Genomic DNA, 24,197 nt, shown 5'->3' on the forward strand with positions numbered 1-24,197 from the left:
TTGTCAATATACCTTCAATCTTGCTTGCTTCTGTGATATATTATGTAAATATCCCACTTAATTAACTTGAAATTAAGTATATTAGTACATTATTCATCATCGCACAAACGTATAGCACTATACACACCACGTGGAGTAACTTCTTTTTCCACTTTCTACGTGTTTCCAGGTGAAGCCATTTTATGATTTTGATTTGAAGGTAGCACCTTTGTATTTCCGGTAGTATTGTGAGTAGCTTGATGCAGCCAAAGTCAAAACCAAAAGCGAAAAACAGTTTGAGCTCCTCTTTCTACGGGACGTCAGGGAGGGAGGAAAACAGCAGCCACACACCCAGTCCCAACAAGTACAAAGGCTACTTGCTTAGAGTATCTTTGTCCAATTAAGTCGTCTTGTTCTTAGTATGAAAACGACAACCTTTTTTGTTGACTATATCAAGGCTGCCTCCAAAAACTGAGTAAAGTGTAGGGCAAAGTGGCATACTAAGGTGACAACAAATTGCCTGCTTGTTACATTTGCCTCTATAATTGGTATGCACCAAATAAAAATTAACGTTTTGCACGCAAAAAATTTAGAAAAGATTTTAGGTGGCAAAACCAAATAATCACAAGGGTCCAACAATCAATTAGGTAACATTGACTTTATTGATCCAATGTAGGGGAATGACAGTTTCAGAGAGTTTAAAAGGTAGATCACTGTATTAGGACTTGCTGAGTGTAACAAATGACAGATGGTCCAAAACCTTCAACCAAATGATAAAGGCTAATGCAACACATCCCTCAAAGACTTTTTTTGTGTCTTTGAGTAACAGTAAAGAATACGTTTTGAATGCCAAACATGTACATGAATATAGTGAGGGCCTGCTATACTAGGTTTGGCACAAAACAGTTGAGTAGTTGCTATTAAATTTAGATTTTTTTCCAAAGGATTTACTCAGTCCACCAGTAGACCTGAGGCTTTTCCAATTCTGGAATGGGGCACGGAGCCACTGGCTCCATTTTCTCATTAGGCTTTTCGATGCTGATATGCAACACAGCCTACAAAAAGCTGACACATCCCATTTGAGTCAGAGCCAAAAGAAATCAGATAAGATTCACTTTAGCTATCTGTGGGGGGAATTTAATTCATTGCAGAGGCAAAGGACAGCGGTGCTGGCTGGTGGTGAGTCTGTGTAAGGAGCATATACAGACCATGCTTATGTACAGAAACAGATCAGGTAATGTGTACATTAAATAGTACTGCAATATCATGCAACAATACCACTAGTCTGGATAGAAATAAGTTAATTTACTGTACTGAAATAAATTGAACTTCAAGCCTGGAAGGTAGAACAAAACACAAACAAGACAAAACATTTTTAATATTAAACCAAGGCCACAATCTTTCCCTTTACTGTCACCAAGTGCTTTGCCTAAACAGAACCAATTTTTTTTTTTTTTTTTTTTTTTTTAACATTTTTTAGTTGCTACAAGCAGATATTGTAAGAAAAAATGAATGAATGAATTTCTTGGTCAGCTAGGTTTGTACATATTGTCCTTAGGTTTATCTGAGTCCAGATACGGCAATGTCTCATTTGTAGTGAAGGTAATCCATTTCTCTCATTTTCCAGGAAGGGTCTCCCATGTATTCCTCAGGAAGAATGTCAGTTTTTCCATCACATATACAGTACCAGTTTTCTACATTGTAGAAAATAGCCCAACCTTAACCCATCAAAACTATGAAATGACACAATTGGAATCATGTGATAAACAAAAAAATGTTAAACAAACCAAAATATGTTTCATATTTTAGATTCGTCAATGTAGCCAGTGTTTACCTTGATGACAGCTTTGCACACTATTGGCAATATCTTAACCAGCTTCATGAAGTCATCACCTGGAATGGTTTTCAATTAACAGATGTGCCTCGTCCAAAGTTAATTGGTGGAATTTCTTTCCATGAGACCATCAGCTGTTGTGAACTCCTTCAAGACTGTTGGAAAACCATCCAGGGAATGCTAAGAGTGTGCAAAGCTGTCATCAAAGCAAAAGGTGACAACTTTGAGGAATCTAAAATAAGATATTTTGGTTTAATACTTTTTTGTTTACTACATGATTCCATATCTGTTATTTCATAGTTTTGATGTCTTCAGTATTGCTTTACAATGTAGAAAATAGTAAAAATATAATTTTGTTTGCAGGCAACCAGTAGAATTTTACAGAAATACAGATCACTTCTAAACACAGCTTCTTCTGTTATGAATCCAAGACATAATATCTCACTACCCTTAGGAATTTTGTGACCTAAAATGTTTCTAAGGGTTACAGAGATGTTCTCCCAGAAATTGGAAAGCTAAGCATTCATGTGCCCACACAATCTCCAACACTGCTGTTTGGTCCTGAGCTGTTTATATTTAATGTGAGGCATGGTAGAAAAGCAAATCAAATTCTTCCAAATGAATTCCCTCCATTTCCTGGAGTTTGTGGATGTGTGTTGTGTTACCTACTCTGATATCACTACATTGAGTTCTGAGTTCCATTTTACTTCAACGTATAGAGAACCATTGTCTTTGTGGGTCTGTAAACACTGATAGTTGCGATGCTTTATATGCTCTGACCAGTACATCAATCACTGTGGGGCCTTCATCGAACAGCTAGTTCTTTATTTCCTTTACATAATAATCCCTGACTTGCTAATATCTAAACAAATCTTTATTTTCAAGATCATGTTCCTCTTTCAGTTTATTTAAACTCTTCAATTCTCTGCCTTAGATTGATGTACACAGGTCAGTTGTCCCTTTGTGTCTCCACCACTGGAAACTGATGTCAGAAGTTCCTGGTTTGAATTCCCAGGCAAGCCAGTTAAGAAGTTCCATAACTTGTTCCAGTTTATGTTCAATGTTTCTTCCCTAAAAATGCTTTTGAAGGCAATAAAAAGTCTTACATTTCACTCACAAAGGCTTACAAAGAGGAACTATTCATGTTTTCTGCTGTAGACATATTAGTTGGTATTTTTTGTATGTGTTTGCAGGCTGTCAGGAGACATTATACATCTATGAACTACAAGTGAGTCTGGTGGGACAGTGGATTGTGCTGCAGCCATTGTATTTCAGCCTTTTTTGTTACAGTTGGAGTTTCTGTCAGCAGTATCAGACCTGCAGCAAACACTGTCACTACAGCTAGCTACAGTAGCTAGGAAGCTCATCCACTCATGGTCAAGTGTCGATTTTAGCAAAGACTCACGTTAATTGATTAATTATATTACTAGGAATTATTGTTATATATAACTGGGAAGTACTGACAAAAATATGATATAAATGTCAATAAACAGGACACTCTATATATAAACTTCTTGAGCTCCTGATGTTGGTGACAACACACAGTTAATGATTTTGATGGAAAGAAAACATCAAGGCAACGGCCAAGTGGTGGTCAGGATTTTGGTAAAATTGTCATTTTCTAACTTTTTTCTCATACAACATCAAAAAGCATGGTTGGGTAAAATGATGTTTTACTTTTCAAGAATAAAATCCAAACTACCTCCTATCCAGCAGTGAGTGAGCTCAGAGTTATCTGGTTTCAGTAACAATGACTGAACCTCCACCCAAACTTCTCTGGTACAACTTAATGGAACAAACCAATACCATCACCATTATTAGCCCAAAGCAACAGGCACTGCTGTATTAAGAGGAATTAAGAAATAAAGTAAAACGCAATGATCCTGGACTCCTGTACATGTTGATTCAAACATACCAGTGGTTTTCAGTGGCTCAACACACACTTTAACACTATCATGGTGTTTCAAAGAACCCAAAATCCATTGGAACAGTGCACTGTATGTGGTGTACTGGGAATTTTTTTGAAGCATGCAACGAAGGCTGGATTAAAATCCCAACAAAGCAGGGACCTGACCTGGGGCCGCATGTCTCCAGGGACCGAGAAGACTCCACGCTTACTATTTGTCAATTGGTTTGTAATGATTTAATTGAACTACTGCAGCACTATATCAACTGACATGATATGGGCCTTTGAGTGTGTCCTGCCTTACTAACTGATCTGGAGCACCTGTCTTGAGTGTCCTTTTGTCAAATTTAGCTTTAACTAATTATTTGATTTCTGTGTCAACATAACTGAAATGACCACATTGTAATTTGGCATCCCTCTTGTGCTGGGGACCCCTTCTGGCTTAATCAGGTGATGCCATTAACCTATTTTTTGGGAGAACAGCACAGAACTGAATGTGAGTATATGCATATCTATGGACAAATTCATTACTGTTTTTAATCTAGACCAGGGTCCTTGGCTTGCCATTAGAGGGCGCCAGTGTTGTGTTTGATTGTGCATTTTTGCTCAATTTTTAGATTGATTTCAATTCAAATACTGGTGCCACTTTAGGTTTTATAGGATTTATAGGAAGGATTTATAGGTTGTAACTAGGACTTTATTAATGCTCAATAAATCATGTACTAATGTTTTATAGATCAGTTGTAAGCCATTCATGAGAACTTGAAGTCTCTATGGCTGATGTATATCCTCCTCCAGCAGAACACATTCTTATAATGTTGATAAGTCATTATTAAAGTAATTTATGTCTGCAGTTATACATGTTGCTGAGAAATGTATTTGCTCCAAATGGTCTGCATGTCTTTTCCAGAAGATCAGAGGTCAAACAGTCCACTGGAGGATGTTTCTGATTAACTTAAGAGCTAAACAGACAAAGCAACAGTCATGCTGGAGGAGGATGAACACCAACCACAGAGATTTTTAAGCAGACAACTCAAAAAGTTATTTTTATTATTATTAATGGATCTATAAAGTATTAGTTTTATTAATCATTGAAGTCCCCCTTCAGTCAAAAATGTGTTTTGGTTATTGTTCCATTGGATGTTGTTCTCTTCACTGTGCAGAATGATGTAAGTGCAGAGTTTGTTTTCACATTCGTCTGCTTTTTCTCTGTCATGTCTTACAGGAAGGGTTTGCAAAACTGCAACAGTCAGGTGCCCAAATGAAAATTGCAAAAGGTTTTTCTTGTTGTAATCATTCCTCCTGTTCATATTGACCATTATAAGATCAAAATCCACAGTCCTCCCTCTGTGCAAAAATGTATTAAAAAGTTTATCTGAAGCTAATATGAAGCTTCAGCGTCCAAATGAGTCAAGTCAAGTAGATATCTTTCAACGTTACAGTCTTTTTAGTGCCAAAGTCCCTCTTTTTGTTGCTATACAAGGGCTCCCCAGAGATGTGTCCTCAGTCCTCTCTTCTAATACCTTCAAACCCATGACTGTGTGGCTACACACAGCTCCAACCTGGTGATTAAGTTCGCTGATGACACAACAGTGATTGGCCTGATCACCAACGACAACAAAATGGCCTACAGGGGAGAGGTCAGCAACCTGATACAGTGGTGCCAGGAGAACAACCTCTTTCTCAATGTCAACAAGACCAAAGAGCTGACTGCGGACTATAGGAAGAAGAGAGGGCAGCTGGACCCCATCGACATCAATGGGTCTGCTGTAGAGAGGGTCAGCAGCTTCAAGTTCCTCGACATCAAAGTGAGGACCTTGCCTGGGATGAGCATGTCGGCTGTGTGGTGAAAGGCACAGCAACACCTCTTTACCTCAGGTGGCTGAAGAAGTTCAGCATGGGGTCCAAGATTCTACAGGCTTTTTACAGAGAAACCACTGAAAGCATCCTCGCTGGATGTATCATCACCTGGTATGGTAAGTGTACCGCACTCCACCTCAAAGCACTGCAGTGGGTTGTGCAGTCAGCACAGGACATCAGCTTCCCCCCATCCAGGATATTTACAACAGGCGTTGTGTCAGGGAGGCCCATAGGATCATTTAAGACCCCGGCCATCCCAACCACAGACTGGTTCAGCTGCTGTCATCTGGCAAGCAGCATCGCAGCCTGGAGGCCCAGACCAGCAGGGTCTGGGACCACTTTCTCCACCAAGCAACCAGACTTATGAACAATAGACACTAATGGGCCTGCAGCCTGCCTGATGTCACACACATACATAAGCACATATATTTGTACATACACATATAATATACACATAAATATTTATTCATATATTATAGGAAGGACACATGCACACCGCACTTAACATACATACATACATACACTCATATGTTTTGTACTTTTGTTGTTTATACTCTTATCTATTACTATTGCTTTTACTATTTTAAATATTTCCTTTTTTTCCTTATCTTTACTCCTTATCTTCATCTACCTTATCTTTATCTATACTTCCACTGCAGCTCAACAAGGAAACACTGTCCCAGGAAACACAAAGAGGGAATTTGATGCTAAAAAGATTGTAAATGTGTCAGATATCCACTTGATATGACTAACTCAGACTGCTGAAGACTCATATAAGCTTCACATCAACTTTATATGCATTTTTGCACAAAATGATGTGTTGACACGCTATGGATTTTGGCCTCCATCACTTACATTGAAAGAACATTTGAAGGGGATCTTTTAATATCCAGTATGAACAGGAGGAATGATTACAGCATGGAAAACCTCTTTCACTGTTCATATGGTCATATGGACACCTGACTGTTGATTTGAGTCACACTTGAAAAATTGTGAACATATCCTTTAGAACATGTCCGGAGGTGATCATTATATAGGTATAAGTCTTATTTTTTACAATTTATAAGCCCGTTAATTAACGAGTGCTTTAGAAAGTGGTACTCAAATTATTTATCGCTAGATAAATGTAACTGTAATTTGTAAAATGTAATTAAGCACAAAACAACAACAAACATACGTCTGAATATGAAGTGTACTTTGCTGTCTCCGCTGTGTTCAGGGACATGAGACGGATCACAGCCCAGCTCTCCTCACGGTGCTGTAGTAATTTCAACTGGGAGGTCTTTGCTCTGCCAACCAATGAGCACCCGCCTGTGTGTTAGAAGCGAAGCTCGATTGGCTAACTGCAGTAGATTGCTCTCACATCGATAGCCGATTGGTCGAGCGGGTCGCCCAAACGCTCGACACCCGCCCGTTTTCCCTCCTCAGTGGGGACGACGTTTTCCATCCAGACCAGAGGAGAAAAAACAGCAGTAAGAAAAGGAGGTCCACACAGAGGTCTGGCAGGGAAGAAAGGGGAAAGCTCGGCTGCTTCACCGGGATTAAAACACATATTCCAGGAGGGAAGACCGGCAGTCTTCACCTGTGTTTCCTTTTCGGTACGTTCACCTCTGCGTTTGTTGTTATACTGGCGGATAGTTTGACTGAGCCCACTGGTTTCACTGGTGTCAAATGACACAAAAATCTAATTGTTCTTCGCCTTTTCTCTCCCTGTACATTTGCCTTTTAGATATTTATTCCCAACAAATAGACCTAGCCCTGTGTGCATTGTGAAGGGAGAGTACTTTGTTGCTTCACCGTGATTTCTCCTTCTATATCAGATACGTTGTTGCTTTTAGGAAAAAAGCACTTTTGGCTGTTGAAGGCAGTATGAAGTTTACACAGTGGGACTCGTTTCTTTGCTTATTGACATTTTGAAATGTTTAACTCGGCTTTGTAGGTTTATAACTTCCTTGAATTCCAGGAAAACGACTAATGGGCTCCAGAAAGTAGACTGTATCAGGGTTTCCCAGATTGGTGAAACCCCCGGTGTACCTTTAAGGCACCATCGGCTCCTCCAGAAATATGATGGATACATTATTGCTTATCTTTTCTGGAGGTTTACCCAGTTTCAGTGTAGCCTACCAGTTGCATCATTTTGCATGAACTCTCCTACCTAACAACTGTAATGTCATCCATAAATGATGCATCTAGCTCCAGCTGCAGGAGCGATACAATGAAAGAGCCAGAGGTTGAAACAGTGCTATTTGAGATGTTACCTGAGGTTTGCTGCTACTAGCAAACTGAGTCGCAGACATTTCCAGGTCTATACAGCCTAAATCAAGAAGGACTTGACCCAGCTGGAATGATTGTGAATATGCTGAGATGAGGTGGTCTGGGATCAGCTTGATGTGAAGTGTGTCATGGAGGTAGGGCTGGGTTTGCCCCAGTTTATGCCTCTCATGTACATTCAAGTCACAGAGATAAGCTTTGCTGCTTCTTTTGGAAACATTAATCCCAGGAGATCTTTGAAAAACACAGAAGGTCATGTAACATTCACGGCTGCTTTGAAGGTTTTTTTCAAAATCTTCAAAAATATTCCCTCTTTTATGTTTTAAAGATTTTTAACCAGGTTTCAAAGTTCAGGCTTTATTTCCTTATCAGAACAAAGGTAGCAGCTGGAAATGACATATCTCCTTGCTTGCTTTGTAGGACATGTTTGTCTGTGTTTTATACTATGTTTTCATACACATTTATGTGTGTACGTTTTTCTTATGTTGTACTAAATGAACAAGGAGATGTGTCTTGGTATCAAACTAAAGTGCTTTTTAATTATTTTTTTTTACTGACTGAAATGTGTGTGTAGTAGAGTATTGCAAACTGTGTAGTACTGAAAGTTGGCATTGAATGTCTGGTGTGATTCATAATATTTACTTATTTTTTGATTAGTTCAATCCAACTTTTGCCAATTTTTTTAGTCAAATATTTAAATTCCTCTAAGTGAAATATCGAAAAGTTCAATTTTCGCTTGGGTTCCGATAGCCGGTTTGATTTTGGATCTGGATCCTGGTTGGTGAAACACCGGGATTGTAAACAGTAACAACCTCTAATCTCTCCTTACTGGTTTTCATTAGCAAAAAAAAGAAGAGCAGCTTCTCATATGTCATCTGTGCTGAGTGTTGCTCTCACTGGTTAGAATGGTCACCAGTGGCAGATTAGATCAGCTGTAGTTAGTTCACTTAAACTCTGTAATGGCTAAAATAAAAATTCACTGTTGTCAATTGTACTTGACCATTTGTGTGGGGAGGAAACATCCACCAGTGTAAGGGCTTTTTCAGATAAAGTCCAGTTGAATTGGTCTCTAGTTTGTTTCTCCTGTTGGTGCGATTTGTTTGAGCAGATCTGAACACAGTAATGGTACTCGTGTGCAGACCAAAACAACCATACCAACACCCTTTAAACAAACTGGAGAGGTTGGTTTGCGGTAGGAATGTGATCCGACCTCGATCCGACAGGACTACTAGGCATACTCTGTGAGTTTGAGCTAAACAGCTCCTGTCGCCAGGTGTGCTTTGCATGCTGGGATGCTGATGAGCGAATCAGTTACTAGCAGCTACCTTAGTGCGACGAAGAATGTTGTATTTTGCCAGAGGAGCTTCTTCAGGACCTTCTCCTTGTGTTGAAGTTCTTGCTCCTAGACACATCTGACCAATAAGCAGAGAGAATCTTCTCACCTGGCTTTTAATGATGCATTTTTGTGTGTGAAGTCATCCATTGATTCAGACCAGAGCAAACGAACTACAGGTATGAAAACGCCTTAAACCTGCAATTGGATTGTGTTTAACGAGACCAACAAAGTGGTGACTCTTCTTTGCAGAAATGATATAGCTGATTGATGGCTGATGATATAAATATTATAAAGCGTATGAACTTACTGGTTATGTTCTGGTGCAGTATTTGGAGCAAGCTGCTCGTGAAAAACAACGTGTAAAAGGGCTGTTATTTCATTTTTTTGTACAGCTACTCTTATTCAATTCCATGCCTAACACACACAGCTGTTATTTCAGTGTGTCAGATACATTTAAGTTTGTGATTGTTAATAAGGCTACCAGTAAACACACAACCTACATTTTTCTATCAGTACTGAAAGTCAGGCATGGAATGATCAAACGTTTCAATCGATGCTCAGCAGCTTTACATGGAGGTTCTGGAACTCTCAACTGTGTCTGTTCGATTCGCTGCTTTCCTTTGTATTATCTGTTTGTTAACTGAATGTTTTTGTTGCTATTTTTCACTTTTTTTCCCAAATGTTTTAGTAAGTTTAATCATCAGGAAAGGCTGACTTAAAAAAAAAATAAAATAAGAGACCACACTCTTTATCTTTTCAGGCCACCAAATAAATACAACAATTAACTGCCCACTTCAGAAGAGTTGCTCCTAAAGAATCCCATGTGAAAGGATTCTTGATGTTTGTGTAGTGCATTCCAGCAGCAGGAGAAAGGCATTTGTTTCTGATTTATATGGTGAAAATGTGTGCGTGGCCTCTAGCCTGGTGAACCAGCACAGATTAGGACTGTTCTCCTTTTTTCTTTTTTCTTTTTTTCTGTTGTCATCTAAAGTGCTGGCAGACAGTGAAATCTCTGCTGTAGAGCGCAGGTACATATTTGGAGGTAACCTACTTCCTGGGATTGTTTACGCACAGAAGTTTTGATGGTCCGAACTCCTTCTGTTGTGGTAAAATCTGCTTCTGACCACTTTAAAAAGAGTCAGTGAATCATCTCCAAACCACATCGAAGGAATGAAAAATAAGCTCAGCATCCAAAACAACCAAACGGATGCAGACTTCCGGATCAGGTTGTTTCAATCAGCACATTTGTATACCTGCCAACATGTAGGTTTTTAAATACGGCAGGTTTTATCAGCAGGGGTGCTAATTTAGCTGGCCTGCCTGCCTGCATAGAGAGCAGGGCTGGGCAATAAATCGATATGAAATTGATATTGTCATATTAGATATATATTAGTCATCATATCCACATTACTGATGATTATTTATCAAAAATCCCATCGTGTAAATATTTTGTGAAAGCACCAGTAGTCAAAAATATCATGATATTTGATTTTGTCCATATCACACAGCCCTATTTTGAGGGCCGTGCAAATCACGGGAGTTTCCTGGGAGTATTCCCGTTTTGTTGTTTTAAAAAAAAAGCTGCGAGATTGCCTTGAAATACGGGAGAAATCCAGGAAAAACAGGAGTGTTGGCAGGTCTGCGTTTGAAAGGAAGGTGTCGAGGATCACGGGGAGGGTGGCACACAGCAGACAGAAGCATCTGTTTCGCCGCCGGCTTCGCTGGCGTGACCGCACCGTCAGTGTGCTCTCTTGCTCTCCTCCTCCTCATCTCTGCCTTCATCGTCACCTCTCTCACACACTCCGCTCCTCCGTTTAATTCAATTCAGTCTGCTTTATTGGCCCAGAATGTTGAAACGACATCCATCCGTCTCTCTAATAAACACTGTACACACACACACACACACGCACACACACACGCTGACATGTGGATGGCATACACACAAGGGTGACTTCTGTGTGTGGTTGTCATGGAAACAAAGTGTTTTTTTTTTTTAAAGACAAAAGAAATAACCCATGTGCTTCTTGTTCAGACTCCATGTCTGATCTGTGTGTGTATGTGTGTGTGTGTGTGTGTTTTTATGTATAGTGTTTATGAGGTCTTCAGGTTTAACTGTTTGTATGCAACTTATGCTCCACTAATTCATATTTTTTGGGAGCTAATGCCCCAATAAATTCAATATATACAATAGAAAATATTGTGACTGTGGTTTGAGAAACTATGGTTCATTGTCAAGGATGTTTTTTTTCTTCTTGTGTCACAAATATCACATGTTCCAGAAGAAGCACCTGTACACAGGTAAGACCTATTGTTAGGGTTGGTGTCCAAATGCATTTGGATCCAGCTTCTAAAATGAAAACAAAAGTGAAAGATCCCTTCCAGACATCTATTAAGACAAAATACTCTTTGTCGCTTGGAACAATGTGTGTCTGATGTGGTTTGTCCACCAAAAAAAGTATAATTACCATGTTATAATCCTTAAATCAGCCACCTGCTAAGCTGCATCTGACGGATCCTGATGCATCTCATCTTGCTATCAGTGTTGTGACTAGATGGCTGTTTAAATAGTCACCTTACTCATTAAATCCATTCTGTTTGATGTAGCACCACTGCTTGTTTCCCCTGGAGCTTAATAAGCCTAGTGTTGTATTTATATGGAGATATAAAGATATAATAATTTCTTCTGGCAGTAGGCAAGGCACTATAAACCGCTGCATGAAACTCTGCACCGATTCATTACAATAACAGCTGTATAACTGTCTTTGCACACTTTATTTTTCACCGGTTACTTGCTTCATACAGGACGTCCAGATTCAGAAGCGTTATGCTGATATGATAAGATTTTTTTTTTCTTGTAAAGCAACGTCTCATTTGCCGAAGTTGGTCCAGGTTCAACTTGCCAGATGAGTTTCTGTGTTGCCCCATTGAGATGAGTGAAGGCTGAGTGTTTGCCTTTTGGCAAGTAACGTATGGCATTAACGTAAACTAGCTACAGCTGCTAGAACTTCTGCTAGTGATGTTTGTCCTTTTAATCACGCAAAAGCAGAAGAAACCTACTAACAGCATGTGAATGTTTTCTACTTTTCTAATACGAAAGAGGAATGAGAGACAAAATATTCCAAAATCATTGATCAGATTCAAGTTTTGCCACTTTTCCACAATATTTTCTTTATCCTCAGTAGAATATTGTTATCTGAAATGATTGCTATGGTATTGGTGCTGAATGTAAAACATTATATGAGCAATGGTTTCAAAACAGCTCTAGCTGTGGCTCATCTTGCCTCATGGAGCTGTTAACCCACATCAGAGAACCAGAGGCTCTTCCACAAAGTAAAGTATACAGTTCAGGGGGGTAAAGACTGCTGTGTCCCCATGTCCCCATGTGAAATATGATTTGATGTGTTATTCACAGTAAGTGGCCTGTCTTTTGTTTGTCTGTCTTCCTGTGTGGAATATCAACATCCTCTCGTTTGTTGCTCCACCCACTGAAACTCCGGCCAAACCAGAGTCTCTCCGCTACTTTCTCTGTCTTTGTTTGCTCCAACACATCTCTATATTAGTGTATAATAGTGTGTGTGTGTGTGTGTGTGTGTGTGTCTTTCCCTTACCTTTAGACCAGAGTTTGACTTTTGTGGACCATGTGGTAAGAATGCTGTCATATTTGTTCTGGTGCAGTCAGAAGCAGTTGGTATGTGTGCCAGACTGACAGTGTACCTTCAATCACTCCGGCTGCTTAAACACATTCCAATCCCCTCCCACTGTTTACTTTTCTCTCAGCATCTCCTTTCTCCCCAAGCTCTCTTTCTCTTCTTTCTTTTTTTTTTTTTTTTTTAAACTTTCTCAGTTCACTTGCTCTGCCCTCTCTGTTTCTAATTTCTCAGTCAGTTTCTCCTCACTTCCTCTCCTCTCTGTTTTTCTCTCCAGCTCAGTGACCGTCGGGCCTCTCAGAGGTCTTGGAAGTCAAGTCTTTGTCAGCATGGGGTCTATAACTGATTTACTGACGACTGTGTGATGTCACCTTTGATCTTGCAGTCTGTCCTGTCTATCCACTTATTCACACTGACAGCATCACACTAGCCAAAAAAGACTGAAGAAATACATTGAACAATGGTGCATAATATTGTGCCCATTACATGAGCCAGACTCCGAACCTCCAGATCACCTTGGTCCCGGTACCTACCACCCGGTGCAGGTGCCTGGACCAACCAGTAGGAGTCTATTGTGTAGTAATATGGATGTGATGTCTCCCACCCATGTGTCCAGTGAATCAGTAATTACAATATCTTCCCTCATGGTCCACTTACTAGCTTTTTGCTGAGCTTTCAGCTGCATCTCATCATGGGATGGGGTTTGCTCCGTGACTGAGCAAACTCCATCCGCTGACGAAGATCATTAGATGTGTCTAAAGGGGACATTATGCTTTTTGTGGTTTTCTGATATTTATATACTTTATGATGTCAGATATCGGTTAAACATGTTCAAAGTGCTAAAACTTGAGGTTAATGTATATTTTTGTTTGTTTATCAAGATCCCCATTAGCTACAGCATAACTGTAGAAATGCTCCCTGCAAGTCAAAAGCCAGGGCATCAGCCTGCTCTGAATGCTTCCTTTTACCTTGTACCGTTGGCTCATTGTGCATGCCCATAAACGGCTGTCTTTTCTGTTGCCGTTGTTGCTAAGGTTTTTCCATGCGTTGTTTGCGTTGTCCACTCTCATATTTGAATTGGATTTCAAACATGTACAGCTGTGTTTTAGAATTTGACATATAAGTAAAGAATGAGAAAAATAGTAAAATCCTCCCTTGAGATGGAGATCCCGTGGTACCATGCCAAATATTGCTATTATGGCAAGAGGCTCTAAATATATTTTTAGCATGTCAGAAAATAATTTGAATATAGATTGCCAAAAATCTGTTAATTTTAGGCAGAACCAAAACATATGTCATAAAGTGGCTGGTGTTCCACAGCAATCACAGTTAGGATCGATATTCGGTGTAAATTTGGCCAATCTTACTTTAGATCAATGCAATCAATGTACAATGTTGAATTGCATTACTTTGTTTTAAACAAATTGAAGATGAGTGTATTTTATCTTATGTAGATTGCCATATGTCCTCAGAAAGTTCTGTATCTAATTCTTATTGCCATTGGCTTTTTAAATGTGTCAGGGGTTCTAAATTATAAGAGTTGAGTAAAGTAGATTTTGCCAATGATCTCTTTAGGGTGGGAACTGAGCTCCAAAACAGATTCAAGGAGAGACCTGGATGGTAATGATGGAAAGTGAGCCAAGTATACAAAGCTGCAAAGTTGCAAGTATTTGAAGAAGTGAGAGGTAAAGATTTTAAATTTTAATCTCAGCAATAATAATGGAAAATTATCATCAACATATAAGTCTATTAATGTGACTAATCCATTCTTGGTCCAGGTATTGAAGCATCCATCTATAATAGAGGGTTTAAATTATTAAATTATGAAGTGAAAGCGCGTCTGATCTGTGTCCAAACCTTCAAGGAGTGCTTAACCACTGGGTTCATAGAGTGTCTGGATATAGGTTCAGGCGATGGGAACTTGGAGCAAAGTAAAGCATGTAAAGAGGCAGGTCCACATGACAAGTTCTCTAACTGTAGCTATTTCAGGCTGTTATCATGTGATGAGTTAAGCCAATATAATATAGCACGTATTTTAGCTGCCCGATAATAATATTTAAAGTTGGGTAAGGATAATCCTCCATGCTCATGGTGTTGCTTTAAAATGCTCTTACATATTAGTGGATTTTTGTTATTCCTGATGAATGAGGATATCAATTTATCCATGAGCAGAAAGAAGGGTTTTGTCAAAAAGATAGGTATACACTGGAACAGATCTAAAAATCTAGGTAGCACATTCATTTTAATGGTGTTAATTCTACCTCCTAATGATGATAATAATAAAAATTCCCAATGTTCTAAATCTTGTTTCAGAGAATCTATAAATGGGGAGAAAGGTGTTAAAATTATGCCTGATCCAGACTCCCAAATATTTAAATTTATTTTTACTTATCTTAAAAGGCAGTGAACTAAACATGATCTGTTTAGCTGCAGGGTTAATACATATAAATTCACTTTTTTGTGTGTTCATTTTATAACCTTATGTTTTTCCAAATTTATCTAGTAAGGTACGTGTTTGTGGCAGGCTGCTTCATGGTTCAGATAAGCACAAGAGCATATCATCCGCGTAGAGGGATACTTTATGTTCAGAATTCTTTCTCTCTGTATACCTTTTTAATTGAAATGTCATCATGTAGCGTAATTGCTAGTGGTACGATTAACAAAGCATATAGGAGGGGAGATAAAAGGCATTCTTGTTTGGTCCCATGACATAGTGAAAAGAAGGAGGATATATTATTATTCGTACAACCTGCTGCTAGAAGGAAGGAGTAGAGAACGTGAATTCATGATGTAAACTTTGCACCAAATCCAAACCTTTTTAGGGTATAGAGGAGATAATACCACCCGATCAAATGCTTTCTCAGCATTGAGTGTTAAAAGTACCTGAGGAATGCCAGGTGAAGTGGTATTGTAAAGTATATCAAAAAGGAATGACGATTCCATCAAGTTGTAGGATACCTTTGGTTGATTTCTTTTAAGGCGTTCATTTTGGGCTTTTTTATTTGGGCACTATACGATATAATTTGTCACCTTAGATATGCTTTCATTGATTCCCAAAATACTGAAGAGGACTCAGTTATCTCAGTTTAGATTAATTTGACAAATCCTTCATCAGAGAGGAGTAATGTATTGAGATGCTATGGATAGTAGCTAGAGTGTGAAGTTGGTATGCATAGGGTCATCAATAATGGAGCATGATCCAATATTACTATTGCCTAATATTCACATTCTCTAATTAATGGAAGTAATTTGCTGTCGATTAAAAAAAATAATATATACATGAGCTTGAATATGTTTTATGGACCGGTGAGTAGAAAGAGTAACTTGTACATTTAGGGTTTCAGAAGCGCCATGTATCAGCCATCCCATATGTATTAAGAAACAGTTGAATTGCCAGTGCTGTTCTAGATGGGGCCATAGTTTTGTGTGAACTACGATCCAGGGACGGTGACAGCACACAGTTCATATCTCCTCTTAGTATAAGGTGATGTGTATCTATATTGGGTAGACATGAAAAAAAAGCTAGTAAAAAATGTACTGTCATCCCAATTTGGTGCATATACATTTGCCAGAATGTCAGGAGTGTTATTTAATCTGCCTACCACTATTATGTAGTGACCAGCAGAATCTGCCTCATCCCCTGACATGACGAATGGGACTTTCTTATTAATACGAATTGCAGCTCCTCTAGACTTGGAGTGGAAGTTTGAATGATAAAACTGACCCACCCATCCTCCTCTTAGTCTAAAATGATCAAAGGTGTTTAATGGGGTTTCTTGGAGGAAAGCAGTCCCTGCATTAAGTCAAATGTGAAAGTAATTTTTAAGCTTCACTGGATGGTTAAAGGATTTAACGTTCCAACTCAAAAGTGAGCTGACAACCACCTGATTTATTCACATTCACACTCAAGTGTGGTTCACCCGTATTCTGTTATAGAGGGCATATATTTAGAGCTATAATAATATGATGGACTTGATCAATAAGTATACAGAGAAGAACCCCTTCACTAATACATAAACAGACGAAACAGAAAAGGAGAAAAACATCACAAAAAAGTTTGGTGTCATGGTTTCCCATCCCCAATCAACAATAAAACACAGTGACTAGTAAGCCACTCACAGGAGAGGAATCACTAATCTAGCAAACAAATAATTTTGAATTATGAAAAAAGTGAGCAAGTGGTCAGTGTTTTAATTGTTTCCAAGTTAGAACATAGTACTGTGAGGTTACTTGCGCTTTCCATTTTAACTGCTTGTAATTCTGATTTAATCACACCAAATTTCACAGCTAGCGCACTCTTCAGCTCTGTTTGGAAAAGACCAGCTATTTCCATTTTGAGTGAGGACAGTAGCTCAGCTCTCATGTCTATCATATTGGACATGTCGTCAGGTGTGACAGCACCTGTCTTGCTAGCAGTGGCCTTCCCGTGTACTTGTATTTACTTAGGTTACTTGCCATTTACATGAAAAAATGAAAACAGCAACCAGTTGGAAAGTTCTAATAGTACTTTAGGTAATTTTCCTGTATCTAATAATAGGTTTGGGGTGCCAAAAAAAGGAGTTAATTCAAATTTTCTCTAGAAGTCACCTAACACACGACCTACTCCATTATTTTGCTAGTCTGCACCTTCTATCCTTGGACCCTTGGTTTAGGTAAGCAAAAACTCCTTTAACCCCTTCAACATCAATAGTCTAAAGTCAAGAATGAACTTTCACCATCAAGTAATTCAAATCTGTTTCCAATGAAATCTGGAGGAAGGTTTTGACATGTCTGATTAAGCACCAAACAGACAGATGAGGCTGAAAACATGAGCGGTGGAGGTAACAACAACACTATGTAGCAGAACAATGACAGGGTAGGGCAGAGATGGTTCCCTGGAAAAAGATACAGTACTGTTTTTCTCTCTGCATGATGTCATTTAGCTTTATAGTTTTGTATCGTTACACTAACACATTCAGCTGTGTTCTCAGTAGGTCTGCACCTATTTTAATTATTTAAACATACATTACATATATATTTTGGGGCATAAGAAAATGGTTTGAGTTCCACGGCTGATAAAGAATGTTATAATTAGCGATTTACACTGCGCTACATTACAGAGAAATACAAAACCATAATAATGAGCCTTTCAATATATGCATTTTACAACCACATGCACGAAGCCAGCAACCTCTTAACGACAATGCTAACAGCAAAAGCAATAATGATTCTGAATGTGTCGGAACAACCAGCAAGGAGGCTAGTCATGTTTGAGGTCGACAAATGATAGGCGAATTTTTGCATGTAGAGTTTGCCTTTCACCTTCACAGGGTCATCCTTTAACGTTACACGCTCAAATGATCCCATACTTGATTGATTTCCTGCCCGACCTTGTCTAATAACTAACTAACTAGTTCGGCTTAGCTAACTGTTTGGCTGAACCACAGGAACCATCACTCACCTTGGCCGGGCGTCGCCACGTGTCCCTTCCTGTGTCTGTTGTTTCAAATTAAAAGTCGTCTAGTGTTTAATACACGCGCCAGCCGTACTAGGTTTTACCTAGTCTTTTTAACGACAAGGCGCAGCTCCCGAATGGAGTTTGAGGAGGGTTTTTTTCCCTGCGACTAACTGACCAATGAAAACTTGGTGGACTAACACTCTTCTCATTGACCAATGTTTTGTTGACTATTAGGCGGGGAAGCCCTAGTTCTCAGCCTTCAGAGCCCACACAGATAGGAGCGGGGATGGGATTTTAACCCAGAACCTTCTAGCTGTGAGGCAAAATACTGATTCGCTCTTACACACTCTCTGCAGTGTAGCTAATGTTAGTCACCCAGTGTAAATGCATACCATGAAACAGAGGTTTGCCGGTCAGTAATATGGTATCAAACTCCAAACAGAAGCAGTAAAAAGCGCTGCTGTGTGAGTGTGTTTCCATGTGAGTGGGAGAATTTGTGTGTCTATGTTTAGCTGTGTTTGTTTAGGACTTGGTAATTATGGCTGGCAGCAGAGTTTGAATTAGCAAACAGGCAGAGGAATGCCTTTGGTCTGCTGCTGTCACTGTAACTATGGGCTTTTCAAATATGTAACCTGTGTGAAGGTGTGTGTGTGTAGATGTTGCATATTAGTGTGTACATACAGTATTTTATGTATTATCGATGTGTTTTTATTGTTCATGTAAATGACTGTATTGATGTGTATTTGCCCAATGTTTGTGTTTTTTCTTTACAAGTGCATTTTGGGATGCATTTTTGATTGTTTGCTTTTGTGTGTGTGTGTGTGACTTTTTGAATTGGCTGCCATCGCCAAAGTGAGTGTTGACCTCTGAATTCTTGAACACACACCTACACACATTCTCTTTCCAGGCTGTCTCAACTAGAAGGAAGCCATAACTTATCCTGTAACACACACACACACACACACACACACACACACACACACACACACACAGCCTTCCTGTCTGGGTGGAACCACTGGATGACGTGGTTGGCTGCTTCTGGTGGCCTCTGGGTGATCTGTCTTCCAGATGTAGCGAATAGCAGCAGCAGATGGCGGTACTGGGCGGAGTCAGGGGACTTCTCTGGTTCCTCTCAGTGACACTTGGGGTCACAACCATCCTGAGAGCTCTTGTGAAAGGCAATTATGCTTTTCAGAAGCAGATTTACAATGTATCGCCAAAAATATCAAAACATTACAAGCATTTAGTGTATATCAAAACTAGGGCGGCAACAAACAATCATTTTCTTGATTAATTGTTTGACTGATACAATGTCAGAAAATAGTAAGAAGTGCCCGTACAATTTTCTAAAGCCTGAGGTGAAATCTACAAATGTCTTGTTTTGACTGACCAACAGATTTACTATCTTATATGACACAGAAAGGTGCAAATCCTCACATTTGAGAAGGTAAAACAAGGGAAAGCTTTGTATTTTGGCTTGAACTTAAACAATGAATCGATTATCAAATTGATTAATTTTCTGTCGCTTGATAAATCAGTTAATTCACTAATTGTTGTAGCTTCAACACAGAGTTTCATTCCACCATCACAGAAACTATACATCAGTAACATCATGATGCATGTGGGGTCGGGTAATTCATCTAAAATTGACAGAAACCAACATGACTCTACAACCAGCCTAACTTAAGTCACATAAGTAAATCCGTTCCCCTTAAAACCACCTGCACATCATTCTCACTATACAAACAACAAATCACTGTTGTGTCAAAGTTGTGTCAGCATCGTTTGACCTGGCAGTTTTTGTTGATGTAATTAACCAGGAGTGCCCAGTTTGCAGTCCCAGTGAGACTGGAAAGTGTAACAGAACATGACTGAAGTGTGAGAAATGTCAGTTGGGGGGGGGTGGGGGCGGGTGCAGATGAAAAAGCCATGTTGATTGTGTGGGCGCACTTTGACCTCAGTAAACTCCATACTCCAGAAAACAAGGCTCAGTGTGAATACTGTTGGAATGTACTGCAGGCATTATAAAGGCCCGACCACACCAGCATTTTAAATAGCAACAGTTTGCAGCAAAATCATTTAATTTCAATGGAATCACTGTGATGAATTTTGAAACGTGAATTCACTCCACTGACCAATAGGAACGGAGAGCCAGAGAGTCCAACATGGAGGTTACTATCTTGCACAGAGGTGTCTTTTAAAAAGGTATTGTTTTATTAATTAATTGATGAATTGAGATATTAATTTCAAGTGATGTCGCCCAGTCCTGTATACATGTTTGTGTGGGCTCTGGTTAAGTTGTATCAGAGTTGAATTGAGGTCATTGGCAGTAAGGCAGCCGTGGACTTCTTGCATCTCCGAGCCCATCATGGTCTGTTGTTCTTGCGGTTTTAAAAAGTGGATGAAAAGTTTGGCAGAAAGAAGTAGCTGCTCAAAATCAGATTCTGGCACATTAGCTTACACTGTATACATGCAAAAAAGTAATACTTCAAAGGATTGTTTTTCTTGGTCAGCTCTATTTGCTCGCTATCACAGATATGATATTCTCTAGCGGACCAAAGACTCTGCCTGCAGTCCACCATCGTGAACAGTTTGATCTTGCTGTAGACAGGAGCACACAACATACATACTGAGGCATACTAAAGTTGTAGATATACCTCTGGACTATTAATTGGAATCCAATCCTCTCAGTAGCCAGGCTTCACCATTTACTTCAACCAGATAATAATATTTGGCGCCATCAGGACCTATCCTGCTGGTGGAAATGAGCCTGTAAAACTGGTCTGCTCCCTTTTACAATCTCTATACATCTTTAATGTGTCTATATGAATGCCAGTGTACAGCAGGCATGTATGTAATGAAACCAGCCGACTGTCTTATACTGAACTCATGTTTTGCATGTATCACGTGGAGTTAGAGGTGTTTAAATATACGTTTTCTGAGCACTTTCAAGGCACGCTGCAGGATTTGTCAGTTGCCATATGTAAACACACAACATTCAAAGTTAAAGAGAGAGACAGAGACAGAGAGAGAGAGTAACACGCTCACACTTCCACACAACCCTGCAGGAAGGTGCCACATTGGCGGATTTGGTGTGAAAGCAGCTGAAGCGCACACTTCATCCTGTCCACTTGTGGTCTCTGCTGTGTGTGTGTGTGTGTGTGTGTGTGTGTGTGTGTGTGTGTGTGTGTGTGTGTGTGTGGGGGGAGCTCAGCCCTGCCCTCGGTCAAACAGACACACAGATAGGGAGCAGAGGAGGGAGACAGAGACAGCAATGTAACCTAGCCGCCACGCTACGAGTCCTGACCTCACACCCTGCGTGCTGTTATTGTCTGGGGGCTACACACTCACTGCCCAAAGGTTAACACCCAGAAACATCCCAAACACAGCAAAATAATAAGAAAATGAGAAAATTCAGGAAAAATAGAAATAACAACCATGACAAACTCCATCTGTTAAGGAAACGCATGTGATTATCATCAAAAGCTCTAGATGGGCTATGAACGGACCTTGTGGTGAGATTTCGTCAACTACATGAAGCAAACTATCCCATGTGCACTGTAGCTGCACCATGCAAATCCCCCTTGTAGCAGCGGTGTGTGTGGGTGTGTGTGCGACCCCCTCCGGTGTGGTCGCAGACAGATTTACGAGGCTTTAACGCTCAATTGCCTCTGCCGGTACTCACACAACACCAAGCCCACATGCTCCCATGGTGATCTGCCTCAGAAATCACACAAACAAATGTCATATCAGGTTCCCTAATCCATCTCTGCCTCCATAACGTCTTTCAACTGTGTCTATCCTTATCTCAATCACTCTGGCTTTAACCAATGCACCTTGAAGTGGAGTGTTCATCCTGTCAGTGTCTTTACAGCGACTCCAAACATAAACTGTTCTGCAACAGAAAGGAATGAACACTGAATTCACTGCCGTCAAGAAGACTTTTCTTTGTAAAGACAGACTACACTTGGCCTTAAATGTCTTGTTACTGTGTTTACATTGTCATTACACATTTGACAAGTCTGGATTGCATCAGGGCATGGTACTATTTCCATCCCTCTGAAATCTGGATCATGGTAAGGATGTGGTCTGGCTCGCTGGATTAAAGTGCAACCTGACGTTGGATCGTCCAACCCTGCCAGGCAATGAATCCTGGTGTGAATAAACAGAAGTGAAATAGAAGACACATTTAACGGCGTCAGTCGTGGTTTTAGGGGAACCTCTACCAAAAACAGATTAACAAGATTTTGCGTTAAGTAATCAGCATTAAACATAGCAGGTGGGAAAGTCATTAGTTTTGCAGGTATTTAACATGCAGTTATTTAACATTTTGGCCTGATAATAGCACTAGATGAAAAGATCTCCAAAGCAATAAAAATTAATCCTGACGGGAACATGAATGTGTGCAATTTCATGACAATCTATCCAATAGTTCTTGAGACATTTCACTTAAAACCACAAATATGAACCTCATGTTTGCACTAGAGGAAAGCTTGTAGGATCACCGAAACTCAGTGGCGTACACCATTTGGGAACCATGAATGCCCAAATCAAATTTTGTGCAAATCCATCTAGCAGTTGTTGAGGGACTTGACAGGATATGTGAAAACTATGACCCTCTGGTGGTGCTACAGGGAAAGTCAGTGGATCACCAAAGTCAACATCAATCCTGTGGCCACTAGGGCTGTAGTCAACCAAAGAAAACCTTGGACTGAAATCGCATATAATCTTCAACTGATTTGTTAGTCGGTCCCAAGCGGCAACCTACGGGACTTTAAAATGAAGCCAATGCAGAAGTGCAGTTCCTTGAATGGCCACTTGAGGCTCCAAAAGCAAGTCAATCCCCATAGACCCTCATGTTAAAATGCCCAACTTTACAGCAGAAATAAACATGTTTACAGCCTGGTACAAAAAACGGTTTGGATCTGTATAGTTAATTTCCCCTTTCATGACAACTGTATGGGGGGTGAATTTTTTTTATTATTTAACTCACTCATTTCAATTTTATTAAGCCGTAAAGTTGCTTGTAGCTAGTTTCAGCCATTTGGCCCGCCTCCTTGCCCATTTTTAATTGGCTGGGAGTTAGGCAGCGTCAGGCACTGCCAAGATGGCGACGGCCGGAGTGGCTCACTTTGAGCTTCAAAACCGCTCTTCAGAAACCAACGGGTGACGTCACGGTAACTACGTCCATATTTTTATACAGTCTATGATCTGTCCCTCTCGCTGCAGGAAATAATGGATTAATCCAGGAAGACTTTTCTCCTTATGAAAGTAACACAGCGATCATTCGACCAATGAGAATTTGGTCGGACAAGAGCATATCGACCAACCAGGAGACTACAGCCCTAGTGGCCACCACGGATATCTGTACCAAATTTCATGACAATGCATTCGATAGCTGTCAGAACAAACAAGATGACATGCTTATTGGCAGTTTTAAAGCGTGTAAATGTTACAAAACATGACCAGCTGCATTTTGAGGAGGAACCAATCAGATCTCAGTGGGCATGCATGCACATCAATGGAGGTGTGATTAGAATCCAGCTTGAATCAGATTTCGACAACACTGTGTGAGTGTGATGTGAATGTTAAGCAGGTGGAAGAAAGAGGAGGTGTTTCCTGTGATGTACGGCTCAGGCCTGACCTTTCTGCCTCACCTGCCTGAACGATTAATTAACCTTAAAGCAGTGTGTAATTAATGGCCCTTCTGAGGGCCCTTACACACTCATCTGCACACTCAGCATGACAGCAGGCTTTATGTTTACACCCTCAACCTGGAGGAGGCACAAGTAAGAGGCTATTTTCTTGTCACTCAGCTCACTGTAAACTCAAATGTGACTGACAGATGTCCCGCCTACGTGTAGTTCTGATTGGACAGATTCTGCTACGTGAAGCACACCACAAGATCATCTTCTTCTCAGAGCTCC

At 40.0% G+C, this 24,197-nt stretch overlaps 1 protein-coding gene and 1 long non-coding RNA gene across 2 annotated transcripts in view; both read left to right on the forward strand.

Annotated features, from left to right (window-relative positions):
• Positions 1 to 77: 77 nt before the first annotated feature.
• Positions 78 to 3,306, forward strand: LOC122988029. The gene is made up of 4 exons (XR_006404683.1): positions 78 to 484; positions 1,131 to 1,213; positions 1,607 to 1,638; positions 2,748 to 3,306. It is a non-coding gene; the product is annotated as an uncharacterized LOC122988029 (long non-coding RNA).
• Positions 3,307 to 6,984: 3,678 nt separating this feature from the next.
• ccdc102a (coiled-coil domain containing 102A) overlaps positions 6,985 to 24,197 on the forward strand; it is an 84,393-nt gene continuing 67,180 nt past the window's right edge. Inside the window, exon 1 of the mRNA XM_044352218.1 lies at positions 6,985 to 7,177. The gene's annotated coding sequence lies outside the window, so the exon portion shown is untranslated. The remainder of the gene's footprint in view (positions 7,178 to 24,197) is intronic.

The sequence above is a fragment of the Thunnus albacares genome, chromosome 1, assembly GCF_914725855.1.
Source record: "Thunnus albacares chromosome 1, fThuAlb1.1, whole genome shotgun sequence".
NCBI lineage: Eukaryota > Metazoa > Chordata > Actinopteri > Scombriformes > Scombridae > Thunnus > Thunnus albacares.